Source organism: Musca autumnalis, unplaced genomic scaffold (genome assembly GCF_047663935.1).
Source record: "Musca autumnalis isolate F117 unplaced genomic scaffold, ASM4766393v1 scaffold_4, whole genome shotgun sequence".
Classification (NCBI taxonomy): domain Eukaryota; kingdom Metazoa; phylum Arthropoda; class Insecta; order Diptera; family Muscidae; genus Musca; species Musca autumnalis.
Window position 1 is genome coordinate 56,254,590 of NW_027411977.1, and position 27,353 is coordinate 56,281,942.

The following is a 27,353-nucleotide window of genomic DNA, read 5'->3' on the forward strand; positions in this document are numbered from 1 at the left end:
GATCCAGCCCGAAAGACAGACTGTGTGGGCTAAGGTACTGCAGATTGTCTGACATATGAAGACATATTTGGTGTGTAAAACCATTATTTCGAAAAAAAGTGTATATAACCCCATTAGGCTAACGGCTGAGGATACAATTATACATTTACAATAAGGGAAAAAATTCTAATTGCTAATTATAGCAGATTTTAGTAGTTTTTGACGCACAACAATAAATTTTTCTTCCTTATTTTCTCCTCCTTTTAGCAACAAATTTGTCGAAATAAATTTCTTATTGGTTTTCGAAATATAGTCCACGAAAAACCATTGATACATGGGAAATTTTGTGAATAGAAATTTAATTTTTGTACTTTCATATTGAACCCATAATATTTTTTGGATCCAGGACACCATAAACCTCGACTATGACATGGAGTATATTCATTATGGAACTCCGAATTCGTTTATTATTACATATTATTATAAAAAGGTTGACCTGCCCGAACTTAACGCCGTTCTAGCTTGTTTTTTCACTTTGGGCCATTGTATGTGTTTAAAACAAAGGGCCAAAGTAAAAAACCAAGCTAGAACGGCGTTAAGTTCGGGCAGGTCAACCTTTTTATACATCAGGGGCTGTATTCTTGTTCTATGAAAATTTGAAATGAAAAATATTTTCTTTATACAATTGTTCATTTGACATTTATTTCCTTTATAAAAGTTTTCATTTCAAATTTTCATACAACAAGAATTGAGCCCCTGGTGTATGATGTAGCATTTCTACTCACAACTCCTTTAACCCTTTGCAGTAAGGCATTTAAGATTGTCATTTTACCTGAAACATTGTTTCAAATAGCTTGAAACGCCTTTTGATCAAATTTACGTGTTTATTATTTATTTTAAAAAGGACACCACACATTTTACTATTTTGAAACACACTTATGTATACACATACCTACATACGTAAATATACACGCACAGGTTAAAGATTAATCCGCATGTTACAACAAGGACAACGACAACAACATAACTTTCACAATAGAATTGTTTGTTTTGTGTTGTTTTGGTCGTCGTCTGTTTGCACAATTTACACAGGACTTTCTTTGGTTTGAATGAAAGGACCATTCAATTAAAAAAGTGTCTGATTGTATACACTTCGATATAATAACATGATTGTATAGACATACTCGTACTCAAATACTTATATAGACACACTCACATAAATAAGAAAATACATACATACTCGTATGTATTTGCCTAAACGAGATGTTCGCATAGCTAAGTATGTGTGCATGAATTATGTACGTATTCATACATACATACATATATTTTATTCCATTTACAGGTATATGTATGGAGAACATCAAAAAGATTTTTATCTTTTATTTGGCTCTGGAACACATTCAGTTATTCCTTCCCAAGGTGAGATGTGTGTTTGTGTTAAGTCTATTGTCTTTACTCACTCTTTCCAGACCAGCCAGCCGCCAGTCAGTCAGCCAAACACATTTGATGAGTGCCCGTGTGTGTGTATGCGAATTTAAACATGTGCTTTTTTATTCATTTTAAACAACAAGCATGGAGTTACCGCTATAAACATTGTCCTTAACACTAACACATCGAAACAAATAATCTGTTGATAACTCACCGACAGTATGGACTATCAATGTATTTGTAATTTATTTTATGTATATGAGAGTTCATAAATAACTTTGTACTCTCTCTCTCTCTTTTCGTTCTTCATTTTGTGGTGTCTCTTTCTCTTATTTTTGTTTCACGGAGTGTTTATTTTTAGTACCCATCTGTTGACATCATTTAGAGAAGAGAAATTTAACGAGAATGTCAGAACTGTGGTAGCAAACAAATAGAATACAACAACATTTTCATTGCCGCCGGGGAATTTTCATTTTACATGAAAAATGGTGATGTTATATTTGAAATGCTGTTAACAATATACTTAACGTTAAATACATACAACTGTTGATATAAAATTAGCCTGGACATTATGCGTCAGTTACGTTAAAATGAAGTCATATTTAGATATGATGTTGTTGGAAGATACCAATGAACGGTCCTGACCGGCAAGGCCCAGGATTTATCTTGGTCCCTCTTTTATCTCAAGTGGACACTGACCTCCCCGTGGTGTCACCTGGGGAACTGCCTTTAACACCCGTTAAAGGTAGTGAGCTAACATGTGCCACACGTTCACCCACAATAACGTTAAAAACTTGGGTCTGGGCGTCGGGTTAGTAACCCTCCCCTGGAATAAACAGCGACGACGAACCCCGCAAACGTTTTAAGGACCATGTTCTGCGAATCTGCAACTGGAATGTATGAGGCTGATAAACTTTGCAGCTGCAAGAAACAAGGTAGTTAGCAGTACCAGATTTAAGCATCTCGATATTCATAAGGGCACGTGACTGTCGCCAGATCAAAGAACAAGAAATCAGATTGATCACGTTGTGATAGATGGAAGACATGCATCAAGCGTGTTGGTTGTACGATCGTTCCGAGGTGCAAACATAGACCGGACCACTCACTACCTTGTTGCAGCAAAGTTACGCACCCGCTTAAACGTAGCAAACAAAGTACGAACAGACACAACACGAAAGTTGGACATCGGTAAGCTGCAATCACAACATATAGCCACCGCATATTCCACTCAAGTGGCCCAACTGTTTAATCAAAGCCCTTCTCGTCCCGATAACATATCAGGACAATGGCAAAACATTGCGCACTCAATGCAAGCAACCGCCAAATCAGTACTTGGATACCAGAGACCTCCACCAAGGAATCCATGGTATGACCAGGAGTGTCGTGGTGCTACCGAAGAGAAAAATGCGGCATATAGGGCTACTTTACAATCAGTAGAAACGCGTAGCGCACGAGGGAGGTGTCAGGAGAAAAGGAGAGAGAAGAAACGTCTTATCCGCAAGAAAAAGAGAGAGATTGAAAAGCGGGAGTGTGAACAAATCTAGATGTACAGGAGACAAAATGAAGTCCGAAAATTCTACCAAAGAGTGAAACATCAAACTGATGGCTTTGGGAATGGCACATCCTCCTGTAGAGACCAGCACGGTAATCTGGTAACTGATAGAGATAGTGACGAAGATACCACAGATCCAATCCCTGAAGATGGTATTAAATGTATAACCACCCGGCCAAGTTGAGGTAAAGACAGCAATAAACCGGCTGAAGAATAATAAGGCAGCAGGAGCTGATGGCCTACCAGCCGAGCTGTTTAAAACCGGAGGCGACACGCTGATAAGGTGTATGCATCAGCTAGTTAGTTCCATCCGGCAGGAAGAACGCGTACCCGACGATTGGAACCTGAGCATCCTGTGTCCCGTCCATAAGCAAGGAGATAAGACTTTATGCTCCAACTATAGGTCTTTTCCCTGATAGTGTCAGGGATATTGTGCGAACGACTAAATCCCATGGTCAATGAAATAATTTGACCTTTCCAATGCGGCTTTAGAACTGGCAAGTCCACCATCGACCAGATATTTGCCCTGCGGCAAATCGTGGAGAAGGGTGCCATGGGTGCCACCGTGGTGCAATGGTATGCACACCCGCCTTGCACACATAAGGTCGTGGGTTCGATTCCCCGGCCAGGCAACATCAAAACGCTTCTCAACGGTGGCAAAATACCCCTCAGTAATGTTGGCGACATTTCCTGAGTATTTCAGCCATGTAAAACTTCTCTACAAAAGTGGTGTCTTAGACACGCCGTTCGGACTCGGCGATAAACTGTAGGTCCCATATCATTGAGCTAATATGAATCGGGGTGCACTCATTGATATGAGAGAAGTCTCCCTTGTCCCTATGGGATGTTGTGGAACAATTATATATATATATATATATATAAATCGTGGAGAAGACCTAAGAGATGTAGATCGACACCTAACACCTTTTTGTCGATTATAAAGCATCATTCTATAGCCCCCTACTTTCAAAGGTATTGCAAGCCATGTCTGAATTTGGCATACCCGCAAAGCTCATTCGGCTTTGTAAAATTACTCTGACACAAGATCTTCAGTTAAAATAGGAAAGAACCTCTCCGAAGGGTTTTGTACCAAAAGAGCTTTCAGGCAAGGAGACAGCCTTTCGTGTGATCTTTTCAACATCCTGCTAGAAAAGGTTATACGAGAGGCAAACGTCAAAAGAAGTGGCACAATCTACACCAATAGCTACATGTTACTTGCTTATGCTGATGATATAGACATCATGGGACGATCAGTAAAAGAAGTAACTGATACTTTTATGAAGGTCGAAGGAGAATCTGCTAAAGTGGGTCTGGCGGTAAACGGCGAGAAGACCAAGTTGATGGTGTCGACGCGCAATGCGTCCGTTGAGATCGGACCAACTGTTGAAGTTGGTTCCTATAATTTTGAGGTAGTAAAAGACTTCGTATACCTCTGCACCGCCGTAAACACAACAAACGGCATCAGTTGCGAAATAAAAAGAAGAATTGTATTGGCCAACATATGCTACTTTGGCTTAAGTAAGCACTTTAAAAACAAAGCCACAACTCGTCAAACAAAAATAAAGCTTTACAAAACACTGATACTACCCGTGCAGATGTATGGTTCCAAAGCCTGGGTACTTGCGCAGATAAGGCAGTGCTTGGCGTGTTTGAGAAAAAATCTTCGAAAAATCTACGGACCAATCTGCGTTGACGGTGAATATCGACGTCGTATGAACCACGAGCTGTATCTGCTATACAACGACATCAATATAGTTAAACGTATCGAGATGCAGCGATGGCGTTGGCTAGGCCATATAATAAGAATGAGCGATGATGAACCCACTAAAAAGGCGTGTAAAGAACAGATAGCGCAAACAAGTGCATGAAGAGATGACAAGGCGCGGTATTCCAGAAAGCGAAGCACTAATCAGAGAGAATTGGAGATCTTTTCTTAGTTTGGTCTATGGAACAAATGTTCTGTAATGGGCCAGCTAAGTAAGTAAGTTGTCCATACTATGACCATTTTAAAGCTCAATAGATGGTTTTTGGAAATATTTTAATAATAAAATAACAAAAAATAAGTATTCCGATTTTCCGGTGTATACCTTGAATATGTTGTTCTATAAGTTATCGTATTTAAAATGAAGAAGTAAGTAAGCGTTAAGTTCGTCCGGGACGAATTTTTATACTCTGCACCATGAAATACTCTGAACTAATATGAAATATTTTGTTTTGTTTCTGTTACGAAAGCACCAATGTCCAATGTCCATATAGCAAATTCGCTCATTTAAAAACTTGAAGGTACGTAAAATCGGATGGCTATTCCAAAACGTGGACCTATGTTCACAAGTTTTGGTGGATAAGCTTTTTTGGCCACTAAGAACTTTATATACCAAATAAGAGCTTATTCGGTGTGAAAATGTAGCAAAAGACGTGAAAATACCCGAAATCGGGTGGTACTGTTATACGGTAGCTATTTCAAAACGTGGATCTATTTGCCAAGTTTTGGTTAAGAAGTTTTTCGGCCATTAGAAACCCTAAATATCAGTTATATTGGTCTTAAAATGTTGATAAATACTTCAAAATACTCTCATATGGCGGCTATTTCAAAACACGTACCTACGTCCACAAGTTTTGGTGGAGAAGGTTTTTACCACTTCGAGCCGTTAATGACAAGTTATAGTTAATTTCATTTGAAAATGTAGATAAAAACATCAAAATACCTGAAATTGGGTGGCTCCGTTATATGGAGGCTATTCCAAAACATGGTCCTATTTATACCCTACACCACACTGTCGTAAGGGGTATTTTGTCGTTGTGCATTGGTATGTAACATAAGTAAAAAAGTATCAGTCGGCTTTGTCGACAGAGATATATCCTCAGCCTGTGTGGATTGGAAAACTGTTTTTCCAAAAAAAAAAAAAAAAAAAAAAAAAAACTTATGTATTTAGGGGGGTTTTCAAAATTTTGGGTGTATGAACTGACAAAAGTATGGAAAGGATTAAAGCTCAAAAAATTGCGGGGATATCGATAGATAGGGCTTTTTTTATCACACTAGCCTACGAAAATCATAATATCGCTGTAAACAGGGCCACTAGGAAAACCTTTCGTAAAAATGTCCAAAGGTACCTCGAACAGACCTTTAACCACACAAAAATGTTGATCATTTGTGTGGGTGGTACCACAAGGATTGGACAGATAGGGCCCAAATTTGAACATAAACTAAGATTCGACAATATTTAGAGATCGAAAGTTTGGACTTGGACTTGCCCCTGAAAACACTTTTACTTTCGTAATTGAGGCAGAGAATGCAAGTTGCTTCAACAAAAACTAAAGTGATTCAAGACCAGGTCTTAAAGTGAATTTATCCAACATTTTGTATACGAGGTATCCGAAGGAGTAGACAGATTGAGTCCATATTGAAACATCATCTAAGTTTGGTACAAATTTCACGATGTGCAAAGTATGGACCAAATCGGTTACTCACAAATTTTCCGAACATTTCCGAACGTTTTTGGGGGAGGTACGGGAAGGAGTGGACCGATATAACCCATCTTCGAACTTAAACTAAGTTTGGACAAAATATTACGAAAGCCTAATTTTGGACCGAATCGGTTGATCCGTTCGAGCGTTATCGTACGCTTCAGCCAGTCAGCGAGACAGACGGACAGACATTGCCAAATAGACTCCAAATTGGATATAGCTGCACCAAACATGCTATATGCGTCCGATTTTCATGAAATTTGGAATGTGTGACTGAATTCGGTCTAGAAATAAATGTGCCAAATTATATCGAAATCGGTCTAGATTTGGATATAGCTCCCATATATATTTTCGGCCGATTTGATGTATTTAATGCACCAAATAGGGGATGGAAGATACCAAGCAACGGTCCTGACCGGTTTTAACATGGCAAAGCCCAGGATTTATCTTGGTGAGCTAACATGTGCCGCGCGTTCACCCATAAGAACGTTAAAAACTTGGGTTTGGGCGTCGGGTTAGTAACCCTCCCCTAGAAAAAAACAGCCTACTATGAAAAAACGAAAGAAAAGAAAAACAAACCCCTCTAAAGTTGACGAACCCCGCAAACGTTTTAAGGACCATGATCTGCGAATCTGCACCTGGAATGTTCGCACTCTTTATAGAGAAGGTGCAGTCTTCGCATTGGCAGACGTACTTGAAAAGTACAAGACCGATATTACTGCCATACAGGAAATACGATGGATTGGGAAAGGCGTCACAACAACACCTAAAGGTGACGCACTGTATTATAGCTGCCATGACGTAAAGCATGAGTTTGGTTGTGGATTCGTAGTTAGTCGGAGACTAAAACATCTGGTATCCAGCTTCACCCCAGTGAATGAAAGACTTGCTGCAATTGGAATAAAAGCTAAATTCTTTAACATCAGCTTTATTTGCGCTCATGCTCCCACTGAAGAAAAGGACGAACAGACCAAAGATATATTTTACGAGCGCTTAGAAGAAATATATGACCGTTGCCCTGCCCATGACATTAAAATCATTCTAGGCGATTTTAATGCCAAAATTGGCCCAACAGTCGGGAAATTCAGTCTCCACAGTGAAACATCTGACAATGGTATGAGGCTGATAGACTTTGCAGCTGCAAAAAACATGGTAGTTAGCAGTACCAGATTTAATCATCTCGATATCCATAAGGGCACCTGGCTGTCTCCAGATCAGAAAACAAGAAACCAAATTGATCATGTTGTGATAGATGGAAGACATTCATCCTCCTGTAGAGACCAGCAAGGTAATTTGGTAACTGATACAGATAGTGTACTCAGGATATGGAAAGAACATTTTTCAAATCTGTTGGTATCCAATAGCAGCGAAGACGACGAAGATACCACAGTCCCAATCCCAGAAGATGGTATTGAATGTATACCACCCAGCCAAGATGAGGTCAAGACAGCAATAAATCGGCTGAAGAATAATAAGGCAGCAGGGGCCGATGGCTTACCAGCCGAGCTGTTCAAAACCGGAGGCGACACGCTGATAAGGTGTATTCATCAGCTAGTTAGCACCATCTGGCAGAAAGAACGAGTACCCGACGATTGGAACCTGAGTATCCTATGTCCCGTCCACAAGAAGGGAGATAAGACTGTATGCTCTAACTATAGGGGCATAAGTCTACTCCCTATTGCCTACAAGATCGTGTCAGGGATATTGTGCGAACGACTAAAGCTTATGGTCAACGAGATAATTGGACCATACCAATGCGGCTTTAGACCTGGCAAGTCCACCATTGACCAGATATTTACCCTGCGGCAAATCCTGGAAAAGACCCAAGAGATGCAGATCGACACCTACCACCTTTTTGTCGATTATAAAGCAGCCTTCGACAGCCCGCTGCGTTCAAAGGTATTCCAAGCCATGTCTGAATTTGGTATTCCCGCAAAGCTCATCCGGCTTTGTAAAATGACTTTAACTGACACGAGGTCCTCAGTTAAAATAGGAAAGAACCTCACCGAAGAGTTTGGTACCAAAAGAGGTTTCAGACAAGGAGACAGCCTTTCGTGTGACCTCTTCAACATCCTGCTAGAAAAGGTTATACGAGAGGCAAACGTCAAAAGAAGTGGCACAATCTACACCAATAGTCACATGTTACTTGCTTATGCTGATGATATAGACATCATGGGCCGATCAGTAAAAGAAGTAACTGATACCTTTATAAAGGTCGAAGGAGAATCTGCTAAAGTGGGTCTGGCGGTAAACGGTGAGAAGACCAAGTTGATGGTGTCGACGCGCAATGCGTCCATTGAGCTCGGACCGACTGTGGAAGTTGGTTCATATAATATTGGGGTAGTAAAAGATTTCGTCTACCTCGGCACCTCCGTAAACACAACAAACGACATCAGTTGTGAAATAAAAAGAAGAATTGTATTGGCCAACAGATGCTACTTTGGTTTAAGTAAGCAGTTTAAAAACAAAGCCACATCTCGTCAAACAAAAATAACGCTCTACAAAACACTGATACTACCCGTGCTGATGTATGGCTCCGAAGCCTGGGTACTTGCGCAAGCAGACATGGCAGTGCTTGGTGTGTTTGAGAGAAAAATTCTTCGAAAGATCTACGGACCAATCTGCGTTGACGGTGAATATCGACGTCGCATGAACCACGAGCTGTATCTGCTATACAACGATATCAATATAGTTAAACGTATCGAGATGCAGCGATTGCGTTGGCTAGGCCATATCATAAGAATGAGCGATGATGAACCCGCTAAAAAGGCGTATGAATACATGCCACATGGCGGTGCACGCAGAATTGGCAGGCCAAGGAATAGATGGCGCAAACAAGTGGATGATGAGATGAAAAGGCGCGGTATTCCAGAGTGCAAAGCAACAAATAGAGAGGAATGGAGATCTCTTCTTAGTTCAGCCTATAGAACAAATGTTCTGTAATGGACCAGCTAAGTAAGTAAGTAAATATCCCATATCTGTTTAATTTTGATAAAATGTGGAATGTGTGACGGAATTTGGTCTAGAAAAAAATGTGCCAAATTAGGTTCAGATAGAATATAGTTCATATATATATATTTGGTCGATTTGAGCCATTTAATGCACCAATCACCTTATATCTGTCCAAATTTGATGAAATAAGTGTGCCATATTATATCGAACTCGGTTCAGATTTAGATATAGCTCCCATATATATTTTACATATTAACAGTGGTGTAGGGCATCATATAGTCGGCCCCGCCCGACTTTGATCCTTTCATTACTGTTTTTTTATGTTTTTTATCTATGAACATTGTAGTTTCAGAACCGGCAAAAACATCCTTTAAAGTTAAAGTTAGTTCGGGGGCACCGTGTTCGGTAAAAATCACCGAATGCTAGTTACAATGACTTTTGTAATTTTTTATTTATTTTTATTATAAAATTGCAACTTTTTAATCATAATATTGTGCCAACTTTTACCTTCTGACATATGTAGGTTGGACTTATTCCTATGATTTTTTTTTTTCGTCTGATTTCAAAGGAAATGCATTACAAGTTTTCCTTTCATTCCATGTTAAAAACAAGAATTACATTTTTAAACGGAAATTTAGTGTTTACGTTGATGCAACGTTAATGTATGTATGAGTATGTGAACATATTCAACATATTTCATAAATAAATATTTCAGTCCTTGGAATTATCTCAGCAAATATTTACGCAACAATTTTCATTAAGTTATAAAATTCCGTACATTTTTTTTCGTCAAATATACTTCAACAGAAAGATAAATACCCAACCACAACAATGATTTGCTAATTAAATTTATTAGCTTGTGGCCAAAATAACTCAATGGTATAACTTGTGTTAATACATTTTATTATTTGTTGGTTGCTCTACATACATATATTATCCAAAGAATAAATCAGATGTAGACCAACAAACCTGACATTTGAAAATTCTTACTTGATACGTAATTATACCCTCAGCATTTAGGCTAACGAGGGTCATGACTTTTTTACAATCTCGTATCCCTGTATCATATTTTGATGAGCTTTTACTTAAGACTATAAGGCGATACGATAAAAAAAAGCTCACGCACAAAAAGGTTTTAAAGTTAGAGATGGTCCATATCGGTCCAATCGCTTGGATACCTCCCCCACAAAAGTTAAATTTTTTCGCAAAAATTATGCGCACCATAACTCTCGAAAGGACTAACCGATTTGGTCCATACTTTGCACATCTTCATATTTCTATCAGACATAGATCAAGTCCGAATTTGGACTATATTGGTCCACTCCTTCGGGTAGGTCCCACACAAAATTTCGGAAAAGTGACACAACTTGTATTCTCTGCACCCATTACGACGCTACAAGTTTTTTCAGGGCCAAGCCAATACTTGCTGTAAATATGGTCCGAAAGTTGTAAAAACCCGCTAAGGCACCAGGCGCACGATAGCTCTCCAAATCGATTTGGACTCAAATTTGGCAATCGTAATATTTTGTCCAAACTTAAATCAAGTTCTATGATGGGCTATATCGGTCCACTCCTTTGGGTACCTCCCCCACCAAAGTTCAAAACTTTTCGCTAAAATGGTGCGCATCAAAACTTTTGAAAGCAGTAGCCGATTTGGTCCATACTTTGCACATCTTGATATTTCTACGAGACATGTAGCCGGTTATAATATGGATTATATATGTCAACACTTTCGGGTACCTCTCACACTAAATTTCGAAAAAGTGCAGTTTAGGACCTCCTCTCGAATGGTTTTGATTTTTCTTGCAACACGTTGCACTCAAGGCCCCTATTACGATGGTACAAGTTTTCTGAGTGGCCAGACTATACTTCTTGAGAAAGTGACCCGAAAGGTGAAAAAGCACAGCAAGTGCAGTCGCTGGTGCAGTAGACAACTTTCGAGCCGAATACTGCGTTGGTCCACACTTTGCATATCGTAATATTTCTTCGAAAATTAGGTGAAATTCGAAGGTGGTGCTCTTAGGTCCACTCCTGCCGGTATCTCCCCACAAAAGGTCAAAAATATTCGCTAACATGGTACGTGCGATATCTCATAAACGAAGCAACCGATTTGGTCCAAACTTTGGATCTCGAAATATTTTGTCCAAACCAGAGCTCCGATGTGCTCGTGGGAGTACTCAAAGAGTGCGAGCAAAAAGTCAGATTTGCTCGTTTTTACTCGCGAGTGAAAAGTACCTGCGAGTGGGAGTACTCGAAGAGTGCGAGTTTTAAAAGAAGTTTTCTCTCCACTCTTTTGTTTTATTTGTACTCGGGGTTTAAAAATAAGAGTGGGAGTGAAAATGCTTGAAATAGATTACGAGTTTACGGGGCAAGTTGGCCCCCCTCAACTTGCCCCCCCTCCACAACTATTCGACTATTCTGCTTGAGCAACATAGGGCGGTCAATTCTGAGGGTTGCGCCACAATTTGTTTGCCTAACGTCTTCGGAGATATTTGAAAAACGAACAAGAAAATCATAGTGAAGCATGATAATGCGACCTTTCATACATCGATTTAACCCAGTACCTTTTTACCGGACAAAACGTGGAGTTTGTAGGCCATTCGTCATACAGCCCTGACTTGGCACCCAATGGCTTCGTTTTATTCCCTCACATCAAGAAAAAAGACGTGATCAAATGAAAAAAAAACTTAATACGAGGGAAACTAAAAAAGTTTCTAGACTAGGTAACACACCGTGTTACCAGACGCTATTTGATACTTTTTTTGGAAAGTTTCACAGTTTTTAGTCTAATAGCCCGTTTCCACGATACGTCGTTCGTTCTATATTCGCTGTTTGACCCTCAAATACGAATAAATTACTTGATTCCCCATACAAAATTCTGAGAACGAACGACGATTTTTCTACGTTGTTCAAGTAGAAATACCCTCCGAACAACGATAAAATAGGTCCCATCTCTAACAAATGAGAGCATTTATCGAAATAAATTATGGCAGACAAAATACAAAATATAAAAATGTAGGGCTTTTTTAGAAAAACTGAAAAACAAGAATGAAAAGCAAACGGTTTAACGGTTAGTATACATTCAAAGCATAGCAAATTTTTTATTCTCTTTCATTGCAGTTACATTTTTGCACATTGTTTCAAATTCGCGTACAAATCTGGAAACAAAGTCAAATACCTGCCTAAAGTCTGGTATACACAAATATTGTTTTTACATGTCTCTCTCTCATTGACGTTGAAAATAGAAACTTATAAAAATGTACAGAAAATACCAAAATTTTCAGAATTAATGGAAAATATGAAGGATAAGTGTGCAATTAAATTTAAAATTTACATTCGCAGGAAATTATTGTTTTTCCTGCTCATTTAATATATGTTACACGTGTTATGTGTTCAAATTCCCATGAAAACGAGGAAACAAAAAGTAAGGAAAAATAAATTAAGTTTCTCTTTATTACGAATCGTGTCGCGGAAACGGGTTAATTCGTGTACGTATTTCGAGAGGCGAACAACGTACTTCAAAAGCTCGTGTGAACATGACATAAACCATGATCCAAATAGAAGGTCATCCAAAAGGACAAGCTGACACTTCCATTTTCTGTCAAAATACATGGTCGTAGTTTGAAATTGAACAAAAAAACATAGTTACCCATAACAAAATTATGAAAACAAATCTTTTTCTATTTTAACAATATGTTGATAAATGTTTAAATTCTTTTGAAATATCGCTAATAAAACATTTGTCTACAATTATTTTTGTGTTTTGTGGCGTTTATTGTTGTGTGATATAAAAGAAATCAAAAATAAAAAAAAAAAACATTTTTACAGCCTGTTTTTGTAAAAAGTTTTTGCCCATTCGTTCGTCGATTTCATGAACGAAGACACAATTTGGTTTTCATAGCGATAGACGTTTGTATTCGTGTGACAAACAAATGAAAGCTTTTTATTTTCGTATTTTTTTTTCTTTTTTTTTTGTTTTCGTTACACAATCAGACGAATGAATACATCAGAAATAAACGAATGAAGAAGACCCATCGTTTTGAATGAAAATTAAATAATTTGAGTAATAAATGGCACAAAACACACGAAAACTGGAGGGGAATGCAATTTTATTTATTTCCATAGAACCACACGCGTATATTTACGTCCGTTTCTTCATAATATCACAATTATATTTGAACAAATTTGCTTACATTTTTTTCTTATTTTTTGTTTGTCATCTGTCTATCGGGTTGCCATCAAGTAACACATACATATTACGTACAGATGCCTATTCAAAATTCACAAAATATGTATTATGGGAACTCTGAAATATAAAAGCTTTGCTGAAATAGACGAAAGCTTTTAGATAAAAACGAATGGTTCGTAAAATTTTACAAGAACCAAATTTGGACGTATACGTTTTAGTACGAACGGTTCGTGTGACAGGCAAGAATTTTTACAAAAACAGGCTGTTATTAAGCATTAGTAATCTGTCTGTTATTTATCTATCTAATATTGATACCTATAGATATTCGAACCGAATTGACAATAAATTGACGTTTTGGTATAACCCTCATGCTCCAGTAGGATTCTCTAACACATTTTTTGGTTATCAACAAAAATCGTTAAAATTAAACTGCTTATAATTTCGGTAGTTAACGATATTATATGGTAAGTTAGCGACCAATAAAAAGTAGTCGCAAAGTTGTACCGATAGCAATAGTGATTTCAACTTTTCTTTGAACTTTTCATTCATAATTTTGCGTTTTATTTTGATCGATTTTTGTTGGTAACCAAAAAATGCCCTAGAGAATCCCACTACAGATGTAAAATAGAAAGTTATTTTAATTATAGCCTCCACCATAAGATGAAGGGTATAATTAACTTTATGATTCTCTTTGTAACACATCGGAATATTCCTCGGAGAACCTATAAAGTATATCGTCACCATAAATGTCCGAAGACGTATATCCAAAAAGTCAAAGTTAGTTATTGATTGAAGCTAATACATAAGACTAAAATACATGCTCTTGCAAAATTTCAAGCTTCTACGTTAAAAGTAACGATCCTATTCAAGAAACGGCATGATAACATTGCATATTTTGTTGTAATGACGGTTCCCAAAAACAAGCGTTTCCGCGGTTTTGGTTTCATTACTTACTCCCATTCGTATATGATTAATAATATCCCATTTAAACGCCTTCATAAGATTAATATTCCATAAAACAGTTTTTCATTTTATAACGTTTCTTGCTTCTCCTGCAAAATTATTATTTTTTTAGTTACGAATTTTGGCATTTATGGTGACGATATATTCGTGATCAACATAAAAAATAAGTCAATACAACGATGTTCGTCCATCTGTTCAAATCAAGATACAACTAGCGATTTTTAACATAGAGCTTTTCAATTTGGTACAGAAGTAGCATGTTTGGTATTGAGAATTGGTTATATCAGTCCACATTTTGATATAGCTACGACTGACCGCTCGATTTTCGACATTTTCACGGTTTTAGCCACATTGTCCTACTGAAATGACAATCGTTTGGTATTTAGTCTCCTTTGGGGGTATAAACCATTTCCGCACAGAATTATCAGCTTATGACCACGTTTTGATAGAGCTACGCTAGAACGGTACCTCCCGAGTATCGATATTTTGGAGGTTTTATTGTCATTATCCCTCGAAATGGCTACAATTCAGTATTTGGTCTTGAGTGTGTATAAAACATAAAATATTCTGTACAGGTCCAGGTTTTGTAAATAGTCTTCATAGAATCTTCGGTATTTTCATGTTTACAGCCACATTATTCATACGAAGTGGCTATATTTGGTACTTAGTCTTCCTTGGGGGTATAAATTATTTCTGCAGAGGATTATCGGCATATGTCCACTTTCTAATACAGCTATCATAGGACGGTACCTCCAGTGTTTCGATAATTTGGAGGTTTTAGTCTCATTATCCCACCGAAATTGCTACTATTTGGTGATTTGTCTTCATTGTGGGTATAAAACACCTCCGCATTAAATATTCGGTAGAAGTTTTTTTATGTAGCCTTCATTGAACGATACCTTCCGATTTTCGATATTTTCAAAGTTTCAGAAAATGCCTACATTTGGTATTTAGTCTCCCTCGGACGTATCAAACATTTCAGAAGAGAATTGCCGGTATAAATCCATGTTTTCATATAGACCCCATAAAACGTTACCTAACGATTTTTTGGGGATTTTGAATGTTTTATCCACATTATTCAACCGGAATGGCTTAAACCTGATTTCAATATAATTTATGGTGGTGGGCATAAAAGTTCGGGCTGGTCGACCTTAACATCGTTTTTAGTTGTTGTTATCAAAGTGATCTTTCATTGGCTTTCATTAGCTGAATACATGTAAGCTGAATACATGTAAGCGGTTTTTATCAAAAGTTAGTTAAGGCGCACCCTTCATGACATTGTTTTATAAGGGGGCGATACAGTCAGTGCATTGTCCCATTTTGAACTTCTATATCTTAAAAAATACGAAAATACCGTAGAGAGTTTTTATGGCTACAACATTTTCTGCAGTCTTATTTTGATACGACTTGCGGTTTCTATGCAAAATCGTGGAACAAACAACCCCTAAAAATGTCAAGTTAAATCGCGATTTATTTAAAAAGCGCTCCGGCGATTTTTTTTTTGTTTTTTGATTTTTCTCATCTATGAACATTGTAGTTTCTGAATCCGCAAAACATTCTCAGGTGTAAGCACCTTCCATTTAAATTTGATTTAAGAGCACCGTGATATGTCTGTACATGTCCACGCTTTCATATTGCCCCATTTCTGACTAAATTTCGTCGGTATAGGTCCACGTTCCGATATAGCCCCCATAGAACGGTACCGCCCGATTTTCGTAATACTGAAGATTGTGACGTCAATATCCAACCGAAATGGCTGAAATTTGTTATTTCGTCTTCCAAGAGTTATAATATATTCCAGAAGAGTATTATCAGTATAGGTCCACGTCTTCCTACATCCCCATAGAAGCGTACTTCTTGATTTTCGGTATTTTTTAAGTTTTAGCCACATTCTCTTACCGAAATATAGGAAATTTGGTATTTAGTCTTCTTTGAGCCTAAAAACTTTCCGTCAGAAATTTGTCGGTATAGATCGATGTTTTGAAATAGCCCCCATAGAATGGTGCCTCACTTTGTTTTACCGAAATTGCTGAAATTTAGTATTAAGGGCCTGTTTATGTATGTCGATAAGAAAACGAATGCGGAAGAAAAACTACCAAATTTGAGTGTGTATTTCAAATTTGTTTTTTTGTTTTGAAGCAAAAGCAAATGAAATAATATTTCAAAAACTAAAGGGCCTGTTTATGTATGTCGATAAGAAAACGAATGCGGAAGAAAAACTACCAAATTTGAGTGTGTATTTCAAATTTGTTTTTTGTTTTGAAGCAAAAGCAAATGAAATAATATTTCAAAAACTAAAGTTTGGGTGTCTTTCATGTGCATACATTTTCGTTTGGAAATATATAAACTGGGGGTAAGTCTTCTTCATACCCGAAAGGAAACTAACCGCCTCACAGAGGGGAAATTTGTGTTAAAAGTTGATCAAAAGCCCTAGAAAGGTCATTTATAGTCCGATTGATATAAAATTTTGCACAAAGCATATCTTCGGTACAAGGATTAATCCTATAGAAAATAATGAAAATCGGTCCAGATTTGGATGCAGCTTCCATATATATTCGCATCTGATATGAGATAAAAATGCACCAAAATCACTGAAATTTGACACATGCAACCTGAACTAGCCTAAAAAAACATTGAGCCAATTTTCAAACAAATCGGTACAGATGTATATGTAGTCCCATATACATATATTTCATTCCAAATTTTATTTTTTGAAACTTACTTAATTTAAATTTTTCTCAATTCACATGAGAAAAGCCGTGAAGGTTTCTGAATAATGCAAACATATTTGAAAGGTGTTGGATTAGTCTGATAAATAAGAGCCCCGGTTATAAGGCGGAGCAAAATTTAGTGTGAGTAAACCTTGCAATTCCATATAAAAATATTTCATATTTTAGCTGAGAAAAATTAGATTTTTTCGGAATGGCGCAAATATGCGCAAATTTTTATGATTGAATCTGATATTTGAGACTCAGGCGCATAAAAAATTAGAAGAAACTATGGTCGGGAAACGACGGGGAAATAGACTTTTTCACTATTGAAATTGTAGTAATCTTAAAAATTATCATAAAAAATGTTCATAAAGAGGATATGTATCACCATTATTAAAGAGCAAAGATGTAAAATCAATCTGAAAAAATTAAATGCTAATCTTGTTCGGAGACTGTACAAAAACAATAAATCTTGAAAATATAAATTTTCGCGAAAATAATGTCATTTTAATGTTCACCTAATTTCTTAGTTTTCGAAAATTTACTTTTTGTTTTCAGTATGGCTGAATTCAACCGACTGTTGCATTGGATTGGTTAATCTTACAAAGTCGAGGATGGTTATAGCAAATGTAGAAAAGAGTCTGGTTGCCGTTTATCAAAATTTTTTCATAAAAAAACGATTTTCATATTTTGAGTTTTGAGCAACTTTAGGCCTATGTTTCCCCTCTGTGCGCCTGTTCATGTATGTCGCACGGAAACCTGTACGAAAGGAAAGCAGTCACTCGCTTCCGTCTAAAAATGCCTTCATGTATTTCGCAAACTATCGTGCGACTGCCGTTACGTATCCTATGCGAAATACTACTAATTTGAATGTACATTTGTACAACTATGTTCCATAAATGAGAGCCAAATGAGAAATGAAAACAAAATCCACATATACATACAAACATTGGAATATGTGTGATTTGTTTTGATTGAAAAATACAATGTGTCGGTATTTTGAATTATTTTATTTGATTGATTTCTTCAAAATAATGAATGAAAGCGCCATTGAATCGTATCTGTAAAATTTTTATTTTGTTTCAAGAATGTGTTCCATAAATTTGTTTTAAGATTTTCGGTGTTATTCGCGAGTTTACGTTCTACTCGGCAGCTACAAAGCAAGTGAGTGATTTTGACATTCTCTTTCTATAAGAGACAGTCCTTTCGAAATACATAAACCCAAATTTAATGGAAAAGTGTACGTTTACGTGTTATTTCGAAGGGCTTGTCGGTCGTATAGATTTTCGTTTCGAAGGTGTTTACATGAACAGAAAATGATTGTTTTTTCCACTTCCGAAGCGCAAGAAACCTTTCGGTCGACATACATGAACAGGCTGTAATTACTTTTATTATTTTACTTCAATACAACTTGTGGTGGAGGGTATAACAAGTTCGGCCTGGCCGAACTTGACGCCTTTCTTACTTGTATTATAATAAAAATTTCAAATAAATAAATAAAAATGTATGCGTGTCATGGTAGAATAAGAAAAGGTAGCAGCAATACACAGCTGACTGAACTGGGTTGTAACGTTAGTGTCAAATTTCATATGACATTTTATAAATTTATTTATATTTCGATGTACATTGGGGACATATATTTTTTGAAAAAAAAAATATATCATTCGGAAAAAAACATTTCCCAGAAAGACTTCTTCATATCAATGATATGTAACCTCCTCCAAGTTCGAACGATAAGCCGCGCAGTAAATCCCCGCTTGTAGATGCGATACAACGTTTGTTAATATGTGAGGTATTTTGTTAAAATTTAAAAAAATAAAGCCCTAATAAACATGTGCTTCTTTGATTTCTAAAACAAAATATTGAAACAGCTTCTCCTTTTTCTATTAATTTCCAGCGACCCCAAACTTTTCTGCAAGAATTCTACTTTCTGCGTGAATTTATGCATTTAGTGGAATGATGTGGAAACATAAAAATTGAGAATGTACAAATTTTCATTATGTTCTCCAAAATATTCAACCAAATGTGAAAAATTATTAGTTTTTTAAATTTCAATAATTTATAGACATTTTCTTATTTTGTTTACAAATACAACTGGCAGTAACGTTACAAACAAAAACAAATTCCTTTGTGGTTGTTGTTCGAGTTGTATTTGTTGTAGTATTAACTTTACCTTATATTTGTTCTACCATGTATGCATGTATGTTTGACTTATTACACTGTGCAACAAAATGGAGGTGAAAGTCTGGGGTACGGAAAATTCCTCTTGGGGAAGAAAGACCTTGGTGAGTATATTAAGAACCCCGAAGGACAGTTCCGCCGTGAATCGAACTTCCGCGTTATGGCGTGGTGAAGTTTTTGCTAGAGACCCTGTAAGGCATCTGAAATTAGCGTTATATATTGTTTTAGCTTATTTATGAGATGACATATCTCAGTCAAATCGAATGAGGATTATTTTCGTAGAGCATTTCGACCTTTTAACTCGCTTCCTTCAATGTCCTTTTCGTCCTTTATTTTAAGAGAAAACGCGACAAAATCGATTAGTTGTCAATGAGACCTAAAATTTTCTGATCGACATTTTTGCAGAACATTTCGAAGCTGAAAAACGTCATCTTGTGGTACTTTTATAGCGGCTAATGTCATCTCAAAAATAAGCTAAAACAACAGTGAACAAAGATATAACGCTAATTCCTGATGCCTTACAGAGTCTCTAGCAAAAACTTCATCACGCCATAATGCGGAAGTACGACTCACGGCGGATCTGTTCTTTGGGATTCTTAATATACTCACCAAAAATTTTCATCTCCAAAATGAATTATCTCTGTCCCAAAATTTGTGTTCACAGTGTTATCAGTTTAGATTTTCATTTGTGAAAATGAAAGAATATGTTTCATTAATCTCTGAATACCTTCGAAATTTTTTAAAACAATGATTAGCGACCAACAATTTCAAGGTTCTCAATCTTCATTGGTTTTGTCTGTGTGTTTATGTGTGTGTGTCTGTAAACACTATTCAAAGCCATTATCAAGGACAATTACAAATCAAAAACCTTTAGCACTATCGGCGAACGTGTACATGCATAAATACATTTCATTATTTTTTTTTTCCTTTACTCTCCACTTCTATTTGAATCATATGCCGGTTGGTTGCCTGGCTGGATGACATGCTTGGGGTCTGAGTGATTGATTATCTGCGTTGTTGTTGATAGCGAGAGAAGGACGACTCATCATAATTACCACCTCCAACAAACTGTTGCTTTTCAGCTGATTTATGGTAGTTTGAAAACAGCTGAAAGTGTGGCTGTGTGTGTGTGTGTGAGTTTGTATCTTTTGAAAGAGAACATAACTCAGTTTGTGGTGGTTTGAGTAGAGGAGTCCGTCGCCGTACTACGTGTTAAGTACTAAAATCAACATGTTACATTAACCCAATTTTTTCAAGGTGAAATTTACTCTGGACACAAAAACGTAAAAAAGACAACAAAGAAATTGCCATTTGTTGCTTATGTTGGTGAGCTGTTTTTATGCTTTCCTTTTCTCTTGTTTTAGTACAAATTTCTCTTGTTTCTAACAATTTAAGAGAGCCCACAACTTTCTAAGGGATAATTTATTCGGTTCCAGTGGAAATACCAGAGGATTGTGAAAATGTGCTTTATGGGACTTTAACTGTTGCTTTTCACTTTAGTATTATTTGAAGCTGCACGCTAAACTGACGTTTCCGGTGATTTGTAAAAGTTATAAGGTGTGAAAACGGTCTACTTAAGTACAAAACATAAAAAATAAGAACTTCTAAACACATACACACAAAATCATATTTAATTTACATACGTATACACAAACACTAAATACATTTCAAATTACCTTTCGGAGAATATTTTTACATTTCGCAGACATCAGAAATACCTACAACACTTAGGATAAACACAAACACAAACACAAATCTAAATCGCCAAGGAATTAACACATACACAAAATAGTATTTTGTTCTATAAATATAGAAATGAAATTAATTAATTAAATTGCTTTTTTTGAATGTAAGTGAAATAAACACACACAAAGTAGTAAGTGTTTGTACTTGTAACAAAACTATTGAAGTTAATTCAATTATACCCAAACAATTGAAAGTTATTAAATATTCATGAAATCAACAATTAATAGAAACATGCCACAGTGATTTACTGAATGTTAAGAAAAAATGTCATCAATTATACAAAACTATAATGAAATTATCATTCGGCATATATTATTGAATATGAATTTAAATATCAAATCAATGCATAACAATTTGTGACAGTACCATTTAAAATAAATTTAATGTGTGAAAAATAGGCACAATTTTGTGTGATTACAGTGAAAAAAATTGTAAAAAATAAATAAGGTAAAAATTTACTCATATTGAACATATCTTTACTATATATTTGGTAAGTAAAATTGACATGGATTTTTATTAGTATTTGAAACAATGCATAGTGGATCCACCCATTGGATAAAAATAAAAACAATTAATGTCAAAATTTTGGTACAACATCTGGCAACACTGACCTTTTTAAGACTATATTAGTTTTCGTTTCCTTCGAACGCGATCTTCTTAAGAATAGCTTCAAAAGTCGGAACATTTGACTAATATTTTTTGTTGTGAGTACAACCTATATTTTAAGTGCAAGTAAATATATTCAAAATATTGCGAAGCTAATACGTATAGTAAAATATTATAGTGGATTTTGAAGAAGGAGGCAATAGCTTAATTTTCATTAAACAAGTAAACAAGTAAAAAAGTATCAGTCGGCTTTGCCGACAGAGATATACCCTCAGCCTGTGCAAATTGAAACACTTTTTTCACAAAAAACTTTCGTATTTAGGGGGTTTCAAAATGTTGGTCGTATGAACCGACAAAAACGTTGATTAGTATTAAAGTTCAAAAATTTTGCGGAAACGGTACTTAAAGGAATGGACCTACATAGACCATGGGGGTGCCATAGGGGGTTTTTACACCCTACGGGCTGTTTTCTCAAGAAGTATGGACTTGCCCCTGAAACAGCTTTTACTATCGTAATTGAGGCAGCGAATGTAAGTTGCTTCAACAAAAATCAAAGTGATTCAATAGCAGGTCTTAAAGTGAACTTATCCAAAATTTTATTTGACAGGTACGGGATGGAGTGGACCAAACATTGATCCAAAATTTTGTGTGGGATATACGGGACAAATATAGTCCATATTCGAACCTGATCTATATCTGGTAGATATTATGAGAATGTGTAAAGTATGGACCAAATCGGTCACTCCCATCAAGAGTTATCGTGCGCACAATTTTTCCGAATATTTTTGAACTTTTGTGGGGTAGGTACCTGAAGGAGTGGACCGATATGGCTTATCTACGAACTTAAACTTAGTTTGGAAACAATATTACTAAGGCCAAATTTTGGCCGAAATCGGCATATCCGTTCGAGAATTATCTTGTGCTTTCACCCATAAACATGGTGTAATAGGGTTTGTTTTTCAACTTTCAGGCTATTTTTTCAGCAAGTATGGACTTGCCCCTGAGGAAACTTGTACCTTCGTATAGGGGACAGTGAATACAAGATGTTACAACGAAAACCAAGGCTATTCGAAAGCAGGTCCCAAACTAAACTTTTCCGAAATTTTGTGTGGGAGGTACTCGAAGGAGTTTACCGATTGAGTCCATATTGGAACCTCATCTAAGTCTGGTAGAAATTTCATAATGTGCAAAGTATAGACCAAATCGGTTACTTCCTTCAAGAGTTATCGTATGCACACATTTTCCGAACATTTTCGAACTTTTGTGGGGGAGGTACCGGAAGGAGGGGACCGATATAATCCATCTTTAAACTTGAACTAAGTTTGGACAAAATATTACGAAAGCCAAATTTTTGACCGAATCGGCAGATCCGTTCGAGAGTTATCTTGCGCTCCAACCACTACACACGGTGTCATGGGGGTTTTTGTAACTTATAGGCTATTTTCTCAGGAAGTATGGACTTGCTCCTAATGGAACTTACAGCGTCGTATAGAGGACAGCTAATACAACTTGCGTAAACAAAAATCAAAGTGATTCGAGACCAGGTCCTAAACTGAACTTTTCCGAAATTTTGTGTGGGAGGTACCCGAAGTTTGGTAGAAATTACACGATGTGCAAAGTATGGACCTAATCGGTTATTCCCTACAAGAGTTATCTGGCGCACAAGTTTTGCTACAATTTTTGAACATTTGTGGGGGAGGTACCTGAAGGAGTGGACCTATATGGTCCATCTTCGAACTTAAATCGAATCGGGACAAAATATGTCGATACCCAAAATTTGAACCACAATCGTTTGATCCTTTCGAGAGTTATCGTGCGCACCAGCCAGACAGACAGACGGACGGACAATGCTAGATCTACTCAAAATTGTCTGAAACGGATATCGTACAAACATACTTGGGGTCTAAAACCATTATTTCGATGAGGCACATTTTTGGTCGTATCAAAGTGTAAATACCCTCTTTAGCCTAAAGGCTGAGGGTATAAAAAGTATTAGTCAGCTGAGCCGACAGAGATATACCCTCAACCACGTACCCGAAGAAAAAAAGTTAACACAATACTTCTGGAGGTTTTTTAGCTGTTGGGAAAATTTTCCAGGATGGAAAGGGCCACAACAAACTATATGTTGCAACAAAATTCAGAATGATCCAAGACGAGTGCATTTTGTCCAAACTTTGGGTAGGGTATACCCGTAGGAGTGATCCGATGTAGAACATATTAGGACCTAATACAAATCTGTAGGAAATAATTTTTTTCTTTATAATTAAAAATGTTGTACTTAATTTTCTAAATTTAAATATGTTACAATTTTACTTTTCAATTTACAAAGTTTGAGCTAAATCGATTTTCCTCTTATAGGGTTATTTTACACATTAGCCAGTTTAGGTGGTGCCGGTAGAATTTTCTGGACCTTTTTGGGTCATTATCTCAGGAAGTATGGAAAATTACAACACGAAAAAAAATTACAACGTCGTAACAACCTACTGCATCACAAATTAATAAGATCAGAGAGGAGTTGTTAAACTATACTTTTTCCAAATTTTGCGTGGGAGGTACCCAAGTGAGTGGACCGATATAGTCCATACCAAACCAAATATGTTGATCCGTTCGAGAGTTATCGTGCGCTCCAACTACGACACATGGTATTATATGGGTTGTTTGCAGTTTTTGTGCTCATTTCTGAAGAAGTATGGACTTGCTCCTGATAAAAATTATATCGTCATAATGGGGGTAGTGAATACAAGTGGCTGCAACAAAAATCAAAGTGATTCGAGAGCAAAATTTTGTGTGGGAGGTACCTGAAAGAGTGGACCAATAGGGTCCATATTGGAACCTCATCTATGTCTGGTAGAAATGTCACCATGTGCAAAGTATGGACTAATTCGGTTACTCTCTTCAAGAGTTATCGTGCGGACAATTTTTCCGAACATTTTTGAACTTTTGTGGGGGAGGTACCTGAAGGAGTGGACCGATATGGCCCATCTTCGAACTTAAATCAAATCTGGACAAAATATTTCGATACCCAAAATTGGAACCGAATCAATTGATCCGTTCGAGAGTTATCGTGCGCACCAGCCAGACAGGCAGACGGACGGACATTGCTAGATAGACTCAAAATTGTCTGAAACGTATATTGTACAAACATACTTGGGATCTAAAACCATTATTTCGATGAGGCACATTTTTGGTCGTATCAAAGTGTAAATACCCTCTTTAGCCTAAAGGCTGAGGGTATAAAAATAGTGTTTTGGCATGTTGTGGAATTCTAGTTAACTGCTTATTTTCTTAGTGTATTTTGTAAGGACAATTCGAGCATATACTTAAATTTGACCTAAGGTTTAAATATATAAATAAATCTTCTTCCAAATTTGTCTTACGTTGGCTGTACGTTCCTTCCAGGAAGAAGGCTATAATATCTATAATATACATTTTACCAATTTTCAGGCAAAAATTTTGGTTGGATTTTATGTTGTTTTGGAAATTGTTTTGTTTCCCCAAGCCTATTTTTGCATCATGAAATAATCATATCAATGTGTAATAACAGCATAAAAGAATTCTTACCGTATACCCCCTCCAGAAGGGAAGGGGGGGGGGGGAATATGACGCTCGTGGTTTCTTAAATCACTCTTCGCATAACTGTCCTACAAGCAGATCCATAATTTTAAAAGAATTTGGAATTGAAAGTTCACAGCGTACATTTTTTAGGTGTTTGCGAGACTAACTATTTCACAAAAAAAAAACACTAAAAAACGTTCAGTTCGGCTGGGCCGACCTGCTCACGAATCACTTTAATTTTTGTTGTTTAAAAGTCAGGGGCAAGTCCATATTTCTTAGAAAAGCAGCCCGAAAGGTGTAAAAAAATCCCTATCTCGCCATATGTGGCTGTCGGAGAGCACGATAACTCTCGAACTGTTCAAACGATTTGGTCCCACATTTGGTCTTCGTCATATTATATCCAAACTTAGTTTCATGGGGCAATACCTGTCCACAACTTCCGGTACTTCTCCCCAATATTTAAAAAATGTCACTAAAATGCTAGGACGATATCACTTGAATGGGGCAACGAATTTGGTCCAAACTTTGGATCTCCTAATATTTTGTCAAAATTTAGTTTAACTTCTAAAATGGCCCATATCGGTCCTCCCTAAGGGTACCTCCCCCACAAAAGTTCAACTTTTGTGTCTTAGTGCATTAAATTACTAATCGACATTTTTGTCGGCATGTTCAAATGTTCAAAAAGGGCCACAAAATTCTGAAGAGACCTTAAATGCATTCGATCTCTCCGTAGGTGAAAGTTTCTCTTTACATTGGCTGAGGCTATATATCTGTCGGCAAAGCCGACTGACATTTTTTTACTTGTTTTGTATCTTATTAGCTACTTAATAAAATAATAGAAACAAAATTTACACAGTGGGCTTGGATGCAATTTTCGCGATTTAAAATCAATTTTTATCAATGATTGTGTTCATCAATTTTCTTGACAATATTTTGTATTAAACGACGATTCATTGCAAAAATTGTGTGTCCTATTTGGAAGCGGGATTCAAATAATTATTATTTTTTACTCTTTTTTTTTAATTGTCTATACAAATTTTTTTAAACCATTTTGATGGCACAATTACCAAGGTGATGGTATCACACCAGCTGTTCGAATATGAAGTGTCAAATCCCTTTATAAAAAAATTATTTTTGTTGTAATTTTCCCAATAATATAAACAAAATCACGGTGCGCCTTAAATAATTTTAAATGAAAGGTGCTTACACCTGGAAAGTTTTTGCAGATTCTGAAACTACAATGGTCATAGATAAGAAATATCAAAGAACAAAAAAATCGCCGGAAGGATTTTCAAATAAATCGCGATTTTAGTTCACATTTTTAGGGGTTCTTTAGGATTTTACGATTTTGCTTGGAAACCGCGGACCCTATGTAAATGGGCTCAAAAAATGTTGTAGCTGTGAAAATTCTCCACAAGATTGACCTTTATGATATTTTCATAGGTTTTACCGTTTTTGAGATATAGAAGTTCAAATTGAGACAATGCACTGACTGTATCGGCTCCTTCTTGTAGTTTCAGAATCTGCAAAAACTTCCCAGGTATAAACACCTTCCATTTAAATTTACATAAGGCACACCGTGTAACATATTACAAATATGCCGATGCCACTACATGTAGTTCGGTTCTTCAATTCATTTTTTTGAATTACCGCAAAATTTTGAATGAAAATTTCAAGTAAAAGTTTACGACCGAAAATATCAATAATTACCGAATTTTTTCCCTTTATTTATTCCAATGTGGAACATAGGGTTTCTACAATCTATATATATAAAAGAGCTTAGTGATAAGTGAGTGAGTGAGTGAGTGACATGTATATCATCGCCCAGACGAAACCGCTGAAGCTAGAAAGCTGAAATTTTGACTGTGGATTGCTGTCGGTGCGTAGGGGTGAGATAAGGCTGGGTTTTTGGAAATTCGACCTAGAAGGGTACGAAAAGTACTAAAAGGTACTAAATATAGTACCCTTTGTATTAGGCAAACGGGAAGAGCTAGAATTCTGAAATTTGGAATGAGGGTAACTGATG

General features: G+C 36.6%; 1 protein-coding gene across 1 annotated transcript in view; it reads left to right on the top strand.

Annotated features, from left to right (window-relative positions):
• Nucleotides 1-20,918: 20,918 nt before the first annotated feature.
• Nucleotides 20,919-27,353, top strand: part of bma (SCY1-like protein bma) — a 406,156-nt gene continuing 399,721 nt past the window's right edge. Inside the window, exon 1 of the mRNA XM_073979932.1 lies at nucleotides 20,919-20,977. The gene's annotated coding sequence lies outside the window, so the exon portion shown is untranslated. The remainder of the gene's footprint in view (nucleotides 20,978-27,353) is intronic.